Source organism: Ammospiza nelsoni, chromosome Z (genome assembly GCF_027579445.1).
Source record: "Ammospiza nelsoni isolate bAmmNel1 chromosome Z, bAmmNel1.pri, whole genome shotgun sequence".
NCBI classification, from domain to species: domain Eukaryota; kingdom Metazoa; phylum Chordata; class Aves; order Passeriformes; family Passerellidae; genus Ammospiza; species Ammospiza nelsoni.
Window position 1 is genome coordinate 25,367,478 of NC_080669.1, and position 16,630 is coordinate 25,384,107.

Consider the following 16,630-nt stretch of genomic DNA (forward strand, 5'->3'; position numbering starts at 1 on the left):
GGCTGTCTCTCATAGCCAAAAAATTCAGCAAAGCTAAATTCAGCCCCAGCAAAATCCTTACAAGAAACAGCCTCTCAAAGGGTGCTGGAACTCTCAAGCACCGACCCAGGCTCTCTTCATGGTAGAATCCACCTTGATTTAACATGCAGAGAACTGGCAACGTGGGTTTTTTATTTGTTTGAGCCCGGGAAACAGAAGAGAGGTGTGAAAACCATAAAGATAGTAATTTTCATAACAAAGATGAAACATTTGATGATCGCTTCTCTTTATGAGTGCCTAGTTAGATGCAACTTTAAAGCTTTTATTTTTAGTTTACAGAGAGGGATCTTTTCTTTCCTTTACTTTCTTGTGCCATCCAGCTGATACTTGTTCAGGGTGGAAAATCACTGTTTAGACTTACTTTGAAGGTACATAAACACTCACATTAAGAGAATGGCCTCTTAGGTAGCTGTGCATGCCCTAGTGATCAGGCTCTTTTTCTGTGCCTTTCATTCTGTACTTGAAGTCCAGTAGGAATCAGTCACTCATAGTGGGGGCATCCCCCTCTTTGTTTTGGCAGACAGGGAGCAGACAAAAGGGGCAGGCTTCCCATTCCCATGGCCCCAGCAGAGCCATGCCTGAACACTAGCTGAGACATCCCTACCATGAGCAGGAGAAATTGCCGTGGGTCAAAGGCAAAACTGATGCAGCCTCCCTGCCATAAAAGTGAAAAAACTCAGCTTTCTCTTTTTACATGTCTTTGGTGGTGTTTTGAAAAGTCTCTGCTTAAACCAAACTGATCACTTCCAAATTACCTGTTGAAAGCTGAGCACATTAATTCGTGTCAAGCCCTGTCCATTTTGTGTGATTATTGACAGGCATAGCTGACATTCCAGTGATGTAAGTGAATGATGGCACCTAGAACTGTACTCAAGGTGCCATTTTGGATTCTTACTTCTGCAGGTAGTCAATGGCAGAAGTATGTTTAACACCTTAAAATTTAATGAATTTATAACCAGTGATATCATCCCTTCTGTGCCCTAGGATAAAACAATGTCTCCATTGCCTCAGAAGCCTTTGAGCCCTGAGGAAAGCAACACATTGCTTGAAATGTGACTGACTAAAATCTGCACTAAAACTTAGATTAATGTTTTAAGAAAGAAGTAGGATAGGAATTAAAAGCAAGGGTGTGCCACATCCATTTTTTAAATTTTTGGGCATGTTGTAGAGAACATAATCCATTCAACTGCCTTTTACAGTGTTCCTTACTTTCCATTAAATGGTCTTCAATTCAGTACTGCTTAACCCTTTATCTGAAGAACTGATATTTTGTTTACTTCAAGTCATGGAAAACTTTCCTCGTGCTTTAAGCAATATCCACAAGCTAAGCCAATTTTTGATACTCGAAGGCTCTTATAAGTGAGGTTTAATTTCCTCTCACCAGCAATCAGGATCAGATTTCTGAAGACATCCTAGTACTTTTGCATTAATATTAAGCTGTGGTATTCTTCTTAAGGAAAGGATCAGAATTCCTGAGATGTGTTTCTCTAAAGATGAATACTGGATCCAACCAAAGAGGCCTAAAAGTCAAGAGTTGTAGTGAACGCAAAAGTCACAATGGAAAAAAGAGTTATTTCTGACTCTACCATGAAGGTGCTGTCTAGGAAGTTGAACAGACAGGTTATGGTCCTAGAACTACTTTGTAGTTTTTGACTTTATAATCTTACTGTTCTTTCAATACAACTTTTAAATGTAAGCTGATAAAATAATAATATTAACGCTAGTTCATGTCACAAAAAGAGGCTGTAGATAATTTCAGAAAATACTACAGAAAATACCAGATGGACAAACAGGTAGGACTGTGTTGTTACTGTGATAATTTAGGAGTATAAATGGGTCAATGATTGAAGGAGGGGTTACCGTCTCTTAATTGAAACAATTGATAACAGTAGGAAAAAACTGATGAGCTAGAGAAAAAATAGGCCTGCAGAAGTTCACTGTATTTTTATATATATGAGTTACTCTGATAGAGGATTTGACTTCTCCATAGAAACCATGTCAGCTAAATAGGCTAAGGAATTGCTTTCTAGACTGATTTGAAAATTTTTTCTTGGATCGCCCTGCTAAACCATGGGACTTGTTCTCCTGTTGTCTAGGCTCTTCGTGTAATGAGGAACACTTTGCGTTCCTAAGTGCAAATTACTTATTCATAAAGGTCACAGCAATGCCTTTAAATCAGACCAGTTTTGTTATCTGAACAAGACCTGTTGGAAGAGCAAGCAGCTCTAGCAGTCAGATTTTCCCTTGATCTGAATGATTGCTGTATTTGTTCATACAACAGATGGCCAAGATAGGACTTGAAGAACTGAGTTAAAATAACAAGTACAGCTTTATCATTAATTGAAAGCTCATGGAAATCAGAAGCCCGTGTCGGTCACAGTGACATCTCTGTTTGGTGGCTTTTCAGAGGCAGCATCACTTATTTATTTCCCTTTGCAGCACAAAAAGCCCAATGTGGGCATCCATCCATGTCTAGCATGTGATAGATCTGCACAGCTGAATGATGACATTGAAATAAGCCTTCCCTTTCCTGCAGTCAGGTTCTCACTTAGGTAACAACAAGTGCAGAGCTTAATCTGTCCAGAGAATTTTCAATGACAGAGGTATGTTCTCTGCCCTGTCCCTACCAGACACTGAGCAAAAATGCAAGAGTGGGGACTGCATAGTAGCAATTGTGAATCTGGTGCTTCTCAGCTGCAGTGGGTTGAACTGTTGGGTGAAACAAGAACAAACACATGTTCACTCAGCTGTTATGTCAGTGCTCACCAAGAAAACTGTGGATTTTCTGCTTATTTCAGTCACACCAATCTTGTAAATATCATTCAGCCTGTCGTACACGACTACAGCTTATAGACTTTTCCCGTGAACTCCTGTCTTTCCTTAGACCCTTGATGAACAGAACTGCTCATCTGCAATGGTGCCTCTCAATATACTGGAAAATCTGACAGTGTCTGATAACAGACATTTCTGGATTCAACTGCTGTAAATAATTTTGGGAATAAAAATAATTTAGAAGATTCCAAGTGTTCAGTGATAGCACACCTAAGTATTTTCACCAAAAATTTAAAATAAGTAAGCAGTCCAAATATTTAATGAACACAAAGCCAAATATCTAATTTCAATATATACATGTAACAACTTATTTTCTACTGCTTTGCTTGGACTTTTGAAAGTTATGTTAGGATAAAAATAATATAAGTTAAAATTGTGGTTTTTTGTTAAACATCCTAGGAATTTAACTTATTTTAAAATTGCAATTCAGTATTAAAATATTTTTGCCTGAGGAGGTTTCAGGCAATTCTGTATAATGCCATATGTGTCTTTGTCTCTTTCCTCCTCAACACCATTCATCTCATTACCTGACTGAATGGTTTGTAGGACCTTCTCTCTGTTTATCACAACTGGATGTCTTGGTCCTTCCTGGATTGCTGGTGCATGAGCAGGCAGGGAGCAGGGTGAGGCAGAGGGAAATCAGGGTAGAACCAAAGCCTGCTGGCTCTTTCTGCAGAGATCTCTCACTAGGAGTGAAGATGGAGAGGGGAAGGAGCTGTGTCCCATGTCCCTCACACCCCTTCTCAGCTTCCAGTGCCACCTGCAAGGTGGCGCAGGTCTTTGCATGTAAGAGAAGGAGATCACCTTTTCAGGTGGTATATGCTGCTCAAGCAGATATGTCTACCTTTTCCATAAAGAAAGGGAAGAGAAAACAGACTATCTCAGCAGGGCCACCTTCTACAACAGCATGTCAGAAGACCTAGGTTACTGCCTGATTGTCTCTACCTAAAGGCAGTCTCACAGTAAAATTTGTGTGTTTAGGCCTTGGTCATTTTGATGGAGCAAAACCGCAAATAATACATTTGACCTAAGTGGATATTTTAAAAGACATAGACACAACCCTCCCCCCGCCCCCCCAAATCCTGCCAAGTGCATGACAAGCAGTGAGTACATAATAAAGTCTTCTCCCACTTAGAGGTGAAGTCTGGAAAAAAAACCCAAAATGGAGAAGTACCCATTTTGTTTATGTAGCTTTATGTTATTATGAGACATCTGGTAGCTTTTCTGAGACCCTGCCCCAACATCAGCTTCACCAGAAAGAACTGCTTCAGAGACCATTGAGTAGTCCTTTCAATACTGATGTTCTGGCTCATCTGGTTGTGGTTGGAAGTCATAGCCATACAATCCAGAAAGGCACATTTCCTTCTCCCTCTAAGGATTTCCTTTTAAGATGGCAGTTGCTGGTGGATAGACACTGTTATTTTAACAAATGAAACCTTAGAAGAACAGATTGAGAAAGTTCTTAACCACTTAAAGTGCATCAGGGGCAGCTTTTCCATGTTGGTGCTTCCATTTACAAAAACCCTTACCAAAGCTGTCACAAAGATTAAATACAGATAAGCCCCCCTGCATAGGGGCCAGACCATTCTAAAGCTCACTTTATTTTGTTGCCTTTTTTCTCTGATCATGTGACTGTTGAAATCCATCTGCTATGCCTTGTCTTCCAGGTTGCAGGTTTTTGCTGGAGTTTTGTCCCTCACAAGCTGCAACATTAGGATCATTGGTACATCTTAAACTCAACAAAGCTGAGGGATACCTTTCAGCAACATCCTCCTGCACAGGTTTGGAGAGGCTTTGAGAAATGTCATATTGCAGATGTGTAACATGGCTAAAATAACCATGTGAAGAAATTCCATTGGAAAAGTTAAGATATTTGAAACCATTTAGCCAGCCTAAGCAATCTGTCATTATAGTGGAGGCTCCCAGCATTCATCATGACTCTTAAATGTACTTAATTTTAACATTCGCTGTGCTCCACCTTGCACAGGTATAAAGAGCAGCCAAAGGAGTAAGTCAGTGACATACTCCCCCCAACACTTCTTTTTAGAGTGAAGCATACTTTTGCTCCTCCTGGATTTATTTTCCCCTAAGGCAAAGATTATGTTGACTTAAAGCTGCAGTGCTAGAGGTTATAGAAACACATGGACATAGTGTTTGCTTTCTCTTCCACATGCCTTGCTCTGCTAAGTCTGTCTCTTAAAAGGCAACACCTTTGTTACAGAAACACGTAAAGGGAACTTGTGAGTGACTGCACTCACGCTCAGGCAAGTGGGAGAGGGGTCATAGATGTCATTGTGCCCAAAGCAGAAGAAAATTCTTCCAGAAGTGAAAATCAGCATGTTCAGACAAGCACTGCAAGGGTGGTACTTCACTCCAGCAAGGATCTCTCTATATCAGCAGATGCAAGCGAGGTAGTTTCAGCATGTGGGCGTCAAATGAAACCTAAAGTATACGGTGGACTTAGTGACTCTCCATTTGTTAGCTTTACAGACCTGAGTTTGCAAACAGTTTGGATAATTCTGTGACCCAAAAGAAAAGCCAGCTGTTTCCAGGCTTCACTTTCAATCACTTCTTCCTACTCTCTAAAAACAGGAAGAGGAAAAGAGTACATAAAAAAATAGAAAAGAAATTTAAAAACCTGCTTCCTGTCATAAGAGACTTCAATTGACACTTTGCTTTGTTTGATAAAAATCAGTGTCCTTGTTCCCTAGGGATCAGCAGACAAATGGCTACTGCCCAGCAGGGAGAACTGTGTGCCACAGAAGAGATTTATGATGTGATGTCCCAAGGATTCAAAGGATTTCTCTTTCTCAATTCTTCTCTGGAGTCTGCCCTACCAGGAATACGAGGTAAATCCCCTACTGATCTCTCCAATTTGGGAATTGCCATCAGCTATAATGGGGAATAAGACTGGAGCAATCCAACATCCAAACATGTATAAGTGGTTATAAAGAAAACACTCTGCAAGTGTTTTTTCAGTGTTTTTGTTTTCCTATTCTGGATCTCAAAGGTCTTTACAGGTAGTTCTCACCATGTATCACTGAGAAAGGTAAAACCACGTCCACAATGGCATGACTCCTGAATAGGCCAAATAATTTAAGAGCACTGAACAAAAAATCTAGAGCTGTCAATGTCTTGTGGGTTTGATACCACCATGGGGCATATCAAAATGAAAGTAAAGAGCCAGCAGGCTCTTTACTTCAGAATTTTGAAACAGCATCCAAAAGGGTACTTTTGATTTGAACATAATTTCTCTTTCGTGTTCATCTCCCCAGCAAAGGTGCGCCTCAGTGGGTAGACCTCACTCCTTCTTTTTGCCATTATATAAAGGAAGTTTCTTGCTGTATTAATGTGAACTAAGAAGCCATGGAACTAGGAATGTGTTTGAGCCATTCAGTGAGGATTTCCTGCGTGGAAATGCACGAGACAGAAATAGGATCTGTTGTGGGACTGGGGCCGTGCAACCTGGATTTCCATGGAGCCTGTTTCTGAATGCAGAATCACCTTCAGCCAAAAAAAGAATTGCATCTCAGGATGATTTATAATCCTTTGGCTGTATTGTGACTCTAAGTACAATAATGAACTCTCAAGGCAACCATTTATTCTGCTAAGATACCCTTTTGCATCACCCTGACAGCATATTGTAGCTTTATATTGGTTACACATTATATTTACACCCTCTTTACACTCCTGCAACAATGTAAAGAGAACACACAGAAATTAGAACCTTTTTGTTTTTCATACTGAGGGAATGTAATATTCATTATGAACTTCTACTCCAGTTCAATGTTAACCACACAGAAAGCTGGTTTGCTTCTGGATACACTTTTTTGTGTTGCCCAACAGACCCGGTGACTTTGGCCACATTTTTTTTAAAGTGATTGTGATATGAAGGAAAATGTGACTGCACTGTATTTAAAAGGTGACTGTACCTTTCCACCATTCAGCAGCTTGTCATAGGTGTGTCTTGTTCTTCTGTAGGTGCCAAATTCCATGGTATCACTGCACTGAGCCACTGACTCTTTCCAGGCACAGCTGAATTCAGGACCACCTGGACTTTGAAGGTCCATCTCTGGTTGCCCCTAGGCCTCAGTTTTCAAACTGATGTCTGTATGGACAATTAGGCTTGGGATCAGCATCCCCAAAACCATCTGAGAGGTGTGCAGGAAACTGTATGAATATGATGCTTCTAGACTTTTCCCCTTGCTAGCAAAGATGGTAACTGATTTCCCAAGCATCACAGATAGTCCTGTCCTTTCCAATGTTAAGTGCCCAGAAAGGTGCTGGAGTCAGCATTCCTGGAGGTGTTAAAATCTGGTGATGTGGTTGAGGGGTTACAGTGGTAGGGGTAGGTCGACAACAGGATTTAATGATCTCAAAGATTTTCCGAATTCAATGGAAGTTTGATGGATTCTGTTGATTCTATGATTCGGAGCAACAACAAGGCCTGTGGGTGCTCTGCCTGTCTGCCAAAACGAGAGTTTGATTTGGTTCAAGTAATCTGTCCTTCAGCTTCCCACCTTATGAACCCTGTCTTTCGTTTGCACCTGCACACATTGACTGCAAAGACCCATTTTTGCTGCCTCAAAGGTAAAATTGCCTAAATAAAAGGCTACATTAGACCTTGGAGCTCCCATAGCAATAAAAGAGACACTAGTCTGCTTCACTTCAACAGGAAAGAAAGGGAAAATCATCAATCAGACTGGATATTGGACTGGACAATTGACTGCTAAGTCATCTGTCCAATCGATTATCCACTTGAAGTAGTCAATCTCTTTTGTAGAAAGAGGAATACATGCAATTTCCTCTGACATCAAGCTGGTAGATAGCTACAAAAGCTTCAACAAACTCTGAGGAAAACCATGCAACCTTTTTTAATGCACCTTGAAAGCACAGCAAATCTATGGAGAATTGACTTTAAGGTTTTGCTCAAAAAGTGAAGAGAAGAAATGCACTAGAGATTTGGTAACTTTTAAAGAAAACATATCCAATTCAGTTGTGTCTTGTAATTTTGAAATACTCAAAGCAATTGTTGGTTTTCCTTCAGATGCTTCCAACTACCTCATGCAAGGTGCATATGAATTCTCTACACAACTGGAGCAGTTTAGGTCACTGCACAGATGGATTTCTTTTAAATCTATAAAGCTGAAGTTATTCCTAAATGGACCAGGAATGTCCTTTGCACTGAGGTGCAGTAGCGCTGCTCCTGTAATTGTAGGAAGCCATGAAGGCCATTTCACACTACCATGAGGTGCAGCTAGGATATATGTCTCTAAATCACAAGCTCTGGTGGTTTCATCTGCTGTAGGTTAAGAGCAACCATGCTCTGCCTTCCACCCCCCGATTTAAACTCTGTATTCAGTGGGATGTGGCATAGGCATGTTTCTCACTCCATCATGGGAGTAGCATCTTCTGACAGAGAAGCAGTATAGACAGCTGGGAGCAGTAAGTTTGATTTGCTGCAAATGAAGATACCAGAACTCATGGCTTGGAGTGCTGACTGTAACTTAGAATCAGACTTATTTATGATTCACCTTCAGGTTTTGTGCCTGATTCTTTTATGCCATGTTATTCGAGGCACCAGAGCCCTAAGGGCAACCAGAGGAAAAAAAAAAGGCTACAAGCTCTTTACAGACACGATAATGATGTATATTTGTGATTACAAGAAAGGCTGGAAGGTGCTATGGGGTCAGTTGTACTTTGCTGTCTTCTAGCTCAATACCTGCTCTAATTATAACTTTTAGATTGCCGGTCCATTTAACAGAAAATATTAGCAGAAGGGCAAATAAAAAAAAATCAATACTGTATTTTCAAGAAATCAAATCAGTCTTCAAGGTTGAGAAGTTATTTTCTTAAATAAAAAGACACCAAATAGAATTTGGGCAGAAGTCACAGCAGACCACTGATGAGTCACACTGCCTAAAGATGGTTGTGTACTGAAGCTGAATAGCTAGCAATATATCAGGCTTTTAGCTTCCCATAGGGCAGAAGGAGTGGGTTCCCAGCGCAAGGAGTCAGCAGCCCCCCTCAGTCTGTGTGATGCCTGCTGGCTGGCAGGCCAGGTGCCTTGGGAGTGTTTCAGGATCTTGGGCAGATCCTGCACCTGCAGGAGGGCAGACGTGTCTGGTTCAGCAGTGTGAGGGTCAGCCCTCTCTCAGGGAATAATCTCTCTCAGCCCACATGGAAACTGGCTGCCTTTGCCACCAAGGCTGGAATATATGGGGACTTGGATTAACAGGGCAGTCAATGAAGAGCAAGCTGCTGGGAAACATCAACTTCTTTTACGTCATGTGTGCAGAAAACATTTGTCCCATTTGGTTCCTGTTGACAATGAAGAGACATGATTTTCCATAATTTTTTGAGTCCTGAGGCCATGGAGGTGGCTGTATATGGATACCTAGAAAAAATCTATTGGCAGAAAAGACAAAAGCTAATTTGAGGCTACAGTTTACTAAATTTTAGGGGGTGGATGACTGCTGGTAGCCAAGTTGTTTCTGGATCTTCCACTCCTTTTGTTTTCTGGCTGTATTTTTCTTCTGTGTTACATTACATAAAAGTATGGATAATACTGCCTGGCTTCCACTGAAATTGGTGTTTTGCCTGGTGGCTGTGAAAACTCTGCATTTATTTTCTTTCAGAGTTTTGAATTTCCCAGTTCTGACCTCTGAGAATCACACCAAAAAAAAAGAGCACACTTCTTTTTCAAACTTAGCACGAACTAATCTTTAAAAATCACCAAGAAATACAAGAAATACAAGCGTTGAAGATGGGTAGGGGTGAAGATCAAAATCACCAACATTTCAGTCCAGGAGATGGCAAAAACTGCAAGTGCAGATCTGTGCAGGCTGTTTGAGAGTGGGTCCTGATACACACTAGTTCTTTTTCTAACTAGCCCTCCTGCAGATACATTCACATACCTTCTACAGGATTCTGTGCTCTGCCTGTTACACTGCGAATTCCAGCCATGCTGTCAAGTGTCTTGTAGGCACAGTTTGTCAAATCTCTTGAGCAAAACTTCTCCTCATGTTATGAACTGTTATTAGTATTTTGAGGAAGGGAACCTGCTGAGTCAGGAACGAAAAAAGGTCTTACTGCAACTCTCCTGGGACACCTAGCTGTCCTGTGAGAAGAAAAGAACACCATAGTCCCCAAAATAGTGGTTTCAGAATGTTTATAAAAGGACCCATATGGTCAGAATAAAAGTTGAAAAAATAGAAGTCTCCCTGTTTCAATGGAGTTTTAATTTTATTTATCCTTTCTTGGCTGTCATATTATAGATTACTTTTTTCTTGGTTCTCTGTCAACAATTTTAAGGTGTCAGTTCTGCTTGCACATTTTTCCAATTTGGATCTTGAAGGCCAGGTGCAGGGGAGCCATTGTAGCCAGCATGATGGTGCTGGTGCCATGCCTTACAGCTGCACGCAGATTCTGGCGCTGCACTGAGCTGAGCCAGGTGATGACATTAACATGCCCAAGGGGCTTAACACCACCTCAAGGAAAATCATCCAGGTTGGTTTACACATGTAAACCACATGGCTTAGGCTTGCACTATGCCAGCTGTTTTTGCCTACAGCATGCCAGGAAACCTCTCTGCCAGCAGAATTGCAGAAGTGGCAGCTTCCACTGGGGTGATGCTGACACCTCCACCTGAACAGCTGACTCAAAAGAGTGCCTGAACAAAGCTACAGAAGGCATTTCTGATCCAAAGTGTAACGTGTGGATTCACTATTCAGACACTAAATTTACAAAGATATCTCCGAGGATCTAAGCCTCATGTAGTGTAGGGCATTATTTAATTCCATTCTTAAACTGAAAAAAACCTTTCTGTATACCTTGACACAAATGAACTTGAAACGAAGAAATAGATTTCTTTGAGGATAACCATCACAAGGTCTTTCCCTGTGCCTAGGTTCTGTTCCCATCTTCACACTACATAGATAGCAGCTCCCATGTCTTTATACTTTACAGTATTGTGTATCTAAAACCAGCATTTAGGCTCATCTTTATGCTACAAAAATGTGCCTGATTTGTCTGTCTTTTGTTCCATTTACTTCTCAGGGATGTCTTTTGTTTCCTTTTGAGTCTCCTTAGGTTGCTTAGATGTTTCAGAGAAAGAGTGCAGAACAAAGGCAAAGGAAGGGACTAACTTTGACAAGATTTATCCTACCAAGACAGGTCACCAACTGATATAAATGGATTTCTTAGGGCTTGGCTCCACTAAGGGAGCTTTATCCCCAGAGATGCAGTATCTCCAGAGAAAGTCCAAAGGTGGAAGCCAATCAAGCTGTGCTGGGTGACTCCTGAAGGGCCGCATGTGACTGCCCCACACCTGCAATAAGGCCATTCTATACCATTTATCATGGAAATTTGGGTTATTTTGATGGTTATTCTAGTTCTTACTAGTAATATGTATTTGTCTCTCTTTTTTACCATCCCTTTATCATTCCATTACCATAATTCCTCAGAAACAATGGAATCTTCTAATGATTGTATATGTGGACCCAGACAGGATATAGAAAGGATCCATTACCACCTAGTTTTAGTAAGCAAATACTTGAATGTTTATAGGGCTTAAATTAACCAGTATTTTTACAGTCTTAATCACATAATAAATTTCTCTATACCTTGATTTCTCTTTCACTCCAGACCTTTGTCTGACCAGTCTTTTGAATATGTTCTGCCCTTTGATGTAGGGTTGACATAGCTCCCATTTTTCCTAAATGAGCCCTGGTTTAGTGTCAGTTTAGTCTTTGGTTGTTGGTTTTGAGCATCTAATAAAACCTCTTCAAAATATTCAGCTTCAAATCCAGGTGACATAGAAAACAGTACCTCAATAATAGCCATTTACCAGAATCCTTCCAATTTTCACTTTATATCTCTTTTCTTTAGAAGCACAGTCCAGGATTTGTGCTGAAAACTACTTGTTGATTACAAACGAATGAATAATTCACAATAAGTGAATTACTGTATGAGTTTTAGCAATTTTGAGCAGAATGGCCACTGGCACATAATTTCTGCAAATGCAATTTATATTTCAAATATGTTTGATTAATCATGGCTGTTTGATCAAATGAGTAATTTTTAATTTCTGATGAACCTCATAAATATTATTAACTTGAACAGGGACTGAGGTATGATGGAAACATAAACTTTATTAATGGATTCAGCAAAGTACTTGCAGACACACATTCTAACTTCCAAGAACTTGCATTAGTTTCTTAGAAATCAAGAAGAGTTAGGAGGTGTTAAACATCTTCCTGAATTAAGACCCAAGTGTCCAAGTATGAACTTGTATTCTGAAGTGGGGTTTGCTAGGTTTTAGTGCTTGTCCATGGTGCATGATAAAAGCTAAGAAACTGAAGTCTATATTATGAGGAATCCCACACGCAATATATGCTTGGAGAGAAACTGTGCTGAGTCATTCCTCATTACTGAGGCAAGACTGCAGAGTGATTACATTACAGAAATCCACCAGAATCACAGAGTCACGGAATGATTGGGTTGGAAGGGATCTCTGTAGATGTCTAGTCTAATCCCACTGCTAGAACTAGTTCATCTTAAGCAGATTGCTCAGGGTTGTATCCAGATGGGTTTTGAACATCTGCAGAGGAGGACACTCCTCAAATTCTATGAGCAGTCTGTTCCAGTGTTCTGTCACTCTCAAAGTAAATAAGATTTTCCTCATCTTCATATAGAAATTGTTGTGTTTCAGTTTATGCCAACTGGCCCTTGCCCTGTTGCTGAGGACCCCTGAAATTAGCCTGGATCCATTGTCTCAATACCCTTCCTTCAGATACTTGTATGCTTGATAAGGTCCCCTCTCAGGCATCTCTTCTCAAGGCTGAACAAGCCCAGCTCCCTCAGCCTTTCTTCATAGAAACATACTCAAATCCTCCACTCTTCCCTGGCCTTCTCTGGCTCACCTGCAGCTTCAATGGGTGCTGTCAATAACCTTTTTATTTAGAGGTTTTATTGGCAAGAGAATGGAGAGATCTCACAGGCAAATCATCCCCATGAGGATCTTGAAACCACTGCAATAGCTCATTCACAAAACAGTCCATCCTTCCACTAACCTACCACTGTACTCTGATAAAGGGAGCATTGTCACAAGATGACTGTCAGAATGGAAATTCTTCGTGTGATTTCTTCAGAGAATGGTCACTAGGAGTGTCAGGGTGGTAGTGTGGACACACATCTGAGAGTGTGTGTGTATAAAAACGCGTATATTGTATGTATGTATATACTAGCCTTTGTACTTTTATATTACATACACAGATATATTTGTATGTAGATGTAAATTCATACATCAATTGATACATACCTGTTTAAAATTATGAATATATAAACTAGATAATGTTTTTCTTCAGCAAAACTTCATAGAAAAATGTCTGGACAAATAGATTTTTTTATTATTCCTAACTTTGAGAGAAAGAAAGAAAAATAAGAGCAGGATTAATGATTCCATGTTATTTCAAGAGAGAATTGGAATTAGCAAACAATAAAATATCTTTCCCTCCAGGAAGGATCAAAGGCCATAAGACACAATCAACTATCCTGTATATCAGAGATAATTAAGTTGATCTTTCGCTGTATAAAGAGGCATATTTTAATCCTGCTAACTGAGCCTTTCAATCTGTATTTAACAGTCTTTTTCTTGCCAACATATTGCTATGGGTCTGGCTATGATCTCAGCAGTGTCTCCAGGTCAGCAGTCTGTCTTCTAGGTAGCAGTTAGCTATATGTTTATGACTGATTGTTTATAACGGCACTGATAGCTCTTCCTCATCAGCTCATCAGCTAAAGTAAGCTTGGAAAATCAAATAACCCCCCACATTTACAGCAGCTAGAAATCACTCCATTACTACCAAAGCCCCTTGTCTGGGCTGGAGAGAGAGTTGAAAAGTAAAATATATAACTGCTCAGTCTAAATACTGGCCCAGGTAGCATGGTCTTGAAAGGCTACGCCTAGACTAAAATAATTTATAAAGACTAGGAAAACATCCATATGATTGAGACTGAACTGTATTTTCGATCTAAGATGGTCCCCAGCAAGCTCTGGTTTTTCTGTAAGGCCCTCATTGACAGGGTTTCTCAATCAGAGGAATTCCTCCAGGAACTTGGCAGACGTCATGTATACCTCTAATAATTTGTATTAAAGGCTTATCCTTATCCAGTTCATCAGCATTTTCCTCATTTCATGGGAGATGCTCCATGACATAGAATATATTTTCCTAAGTACTACTTCAGTAACAGAAGAACTTGTGACACTGAGGAGGTTTAATGGGTTGGGTGCTGGTCAAAACCTTGGGAAATAGCTCTCTAAAATGTTTTTTGAGGCACAGGGACAAAAAAAGGACCAACACAGTGAAGACTGCAGACTCTACAGTAGTGCAATCCAGAAAGTCCTTTGCTGACAGCAAAACACCAGCTGGTAAGGGCTGATTTCAGGGCAGCATGAGAGAGGCTACACCCACCTGCACATGAAAGTCACACAAAATTACATGGTCTTTTTTGAGTGGCACATGCAGAAAAAGACAGGCATCAGATCCAGCTGTGGAGAAGACAAAGTTAAAGAGCAAAACCAATGACATGGGATGAGGATGCTGGCCTTCTCCTTTTTATTTGGTCGATTCTATTTAAATTAAAGATTTTACAAGCAGATGTAATTTGTTGGCAGTTCAGTGCTCTACAGAGTTTACCATGGTCAGACAGCCTTCTTGATATCATCCTAACAAAAAAAGCAATCAGTTCAGCATGTTAATAAGTGAGGGAGAACTCTCAGGTGAAGACAGCTGTCTTGTTTACAACTGTCCTTATGTTCCTCTTGCTAATGAACACTGATGTCAGCCTGAAATGCACTCTTAGAGCGCTCAGTTTTGTGAAGTAACAAAAAATGTGGGGTTTTTTGTTTTTGTTTTTTTTTTTTTTTTTTTTTAACTTCAGGCTGTCATAGTCACAAGCTAGGTATTTGTCCTTTTCCTCTCTATGGTCCCAAGGTGAAAGCTCCCCCTCAGGTAACACCAGGCTGCTGTGAACTGCTGCTGAGTGGAGGTTGACCAGAGCTGTGAAAATCCCTTTCACCAAGGTAAGTGACTTTCTAATGTCTTTCTAATCTTTCTAAGACATCTTTCTAATGTCCTTCCCCACCTGTGTTGGCAGCAAAGCTTGGTTTCTTACTTGCCAACATCGCATGTTTACAAATCCTAAATCAGGGCGCCAAACCTCACAGGATGTTTAAAAATACCTTGGAACACCAACTGGAACCAAGGTCTTTTCTGTCCCATTCCCATACTAGGACCATATAATCCAGTTAGAGATTCCTAGTTTTCTCTGCAGCATTAAACAGGATAGAATATAATGTCAAACCAGAGCATGTTCCTAATCTCTTAGAGAACGTCTTGATGGTGATAAGGGCTGTTTTGACCCTTGTCATGCAGAGGAGGAATTTGAGCTAGAGACTCCAAGGTCTCCAACATGGAGGGCAGCTGCCAGATCAAGTCTCTTGGCAGACATGAGGGAGGTGGCATGTCCAGTTCCCAGCCTCCAGGAGAGCAGCATCCCGCTCTACCTCACTTTCAGCCAGTGGCTTAGCTAGTGGAAAGCCCCAGTCAATGTTTTACTGCTCACCATGACAACTGACACTTTCCCCTACTGCAATGCATCCTGGATCTAGGGCTGTACTGAAAGGCATTTAAATCCACATCTTAACATCTCCAGTAAAAATAGGGGGGTGGAGAGGGTGGGGGGAAGAGGGTGGAGGGAATGCTGGTGGGATTGCACTGTAATTTTACACGGAAAACTCTGAATTATCTGTTTAAGGACGCAGTGATAAGGAAGAATCCAGATGTTGCCTTCCAGCTTCTAGTACACCCCATTTCTGGAGTTACCATAAATGTTTTAGGCTGGTGTCACAACACAATGTCAACAGCAATCTTTTAAATGACAAACCATCCCTGCAAAATGACCACGTTTCTCTGAATTTTAAGGCAAACACTTTATCTCAGTTAAACCCTTAGCAGTCCTCTGGTTTTGCCCATCTCCTCAGGAACATTTAAAGCACTCTTCTTCTTTTAAACAGTTTAAAATTGTAATGGTAAACATACGGGCCTAAAGCTAAACTTCCATTCCTTACACTTGCGTTGGTTATTTGCAGCAATACCAGAAATGTTTACCAATCCACCAGCACAGTTTACATTGAAATCCCCCACTAATTTACCTCTTGTGCCATGATTAATTGTTGGCCTAAATGAAGGAAGTGAAAGACAAGGATATGGCTTGTGCACCAGATCTTCTGCTGACTAAACTGCTGCTTTCAAATATGATTCAAGAAATCAATTCTAGACTCAGAGCTGTAGATTTATTCTGGCTTTTCCAGTAGATTGCAGGGCTTTTAGTAAGTGTCTCAAGAGCTGCTAAAGCACAGGAAAGACAGTGGTGATAAAGACTTTGTGAGGGATAGCACTTTCTGGACAGGTAAAACAGGTGAGATGCTGGACAGCAGCTTTTAAAAACTGCACTGTATTACTTCCTAGAGCCTTCTCCCTGTTGCTGTGTACTGTGCACTTCTGGCACTAAATTGAAGTTCACTATGCATCAGAACAGGTCACATCAAGATGCCTTTCAAAGGACATAATGGAATGTGAGTCCCAGACATCACAGAAAGATGCTGTACCCCCCAAAGAAAACTGTCAATGCAAGATTGTGCTTTCCTCTCAAAGAGGATTTCAGGTCTATAACTTAACAAATCACGCTTTCCAGC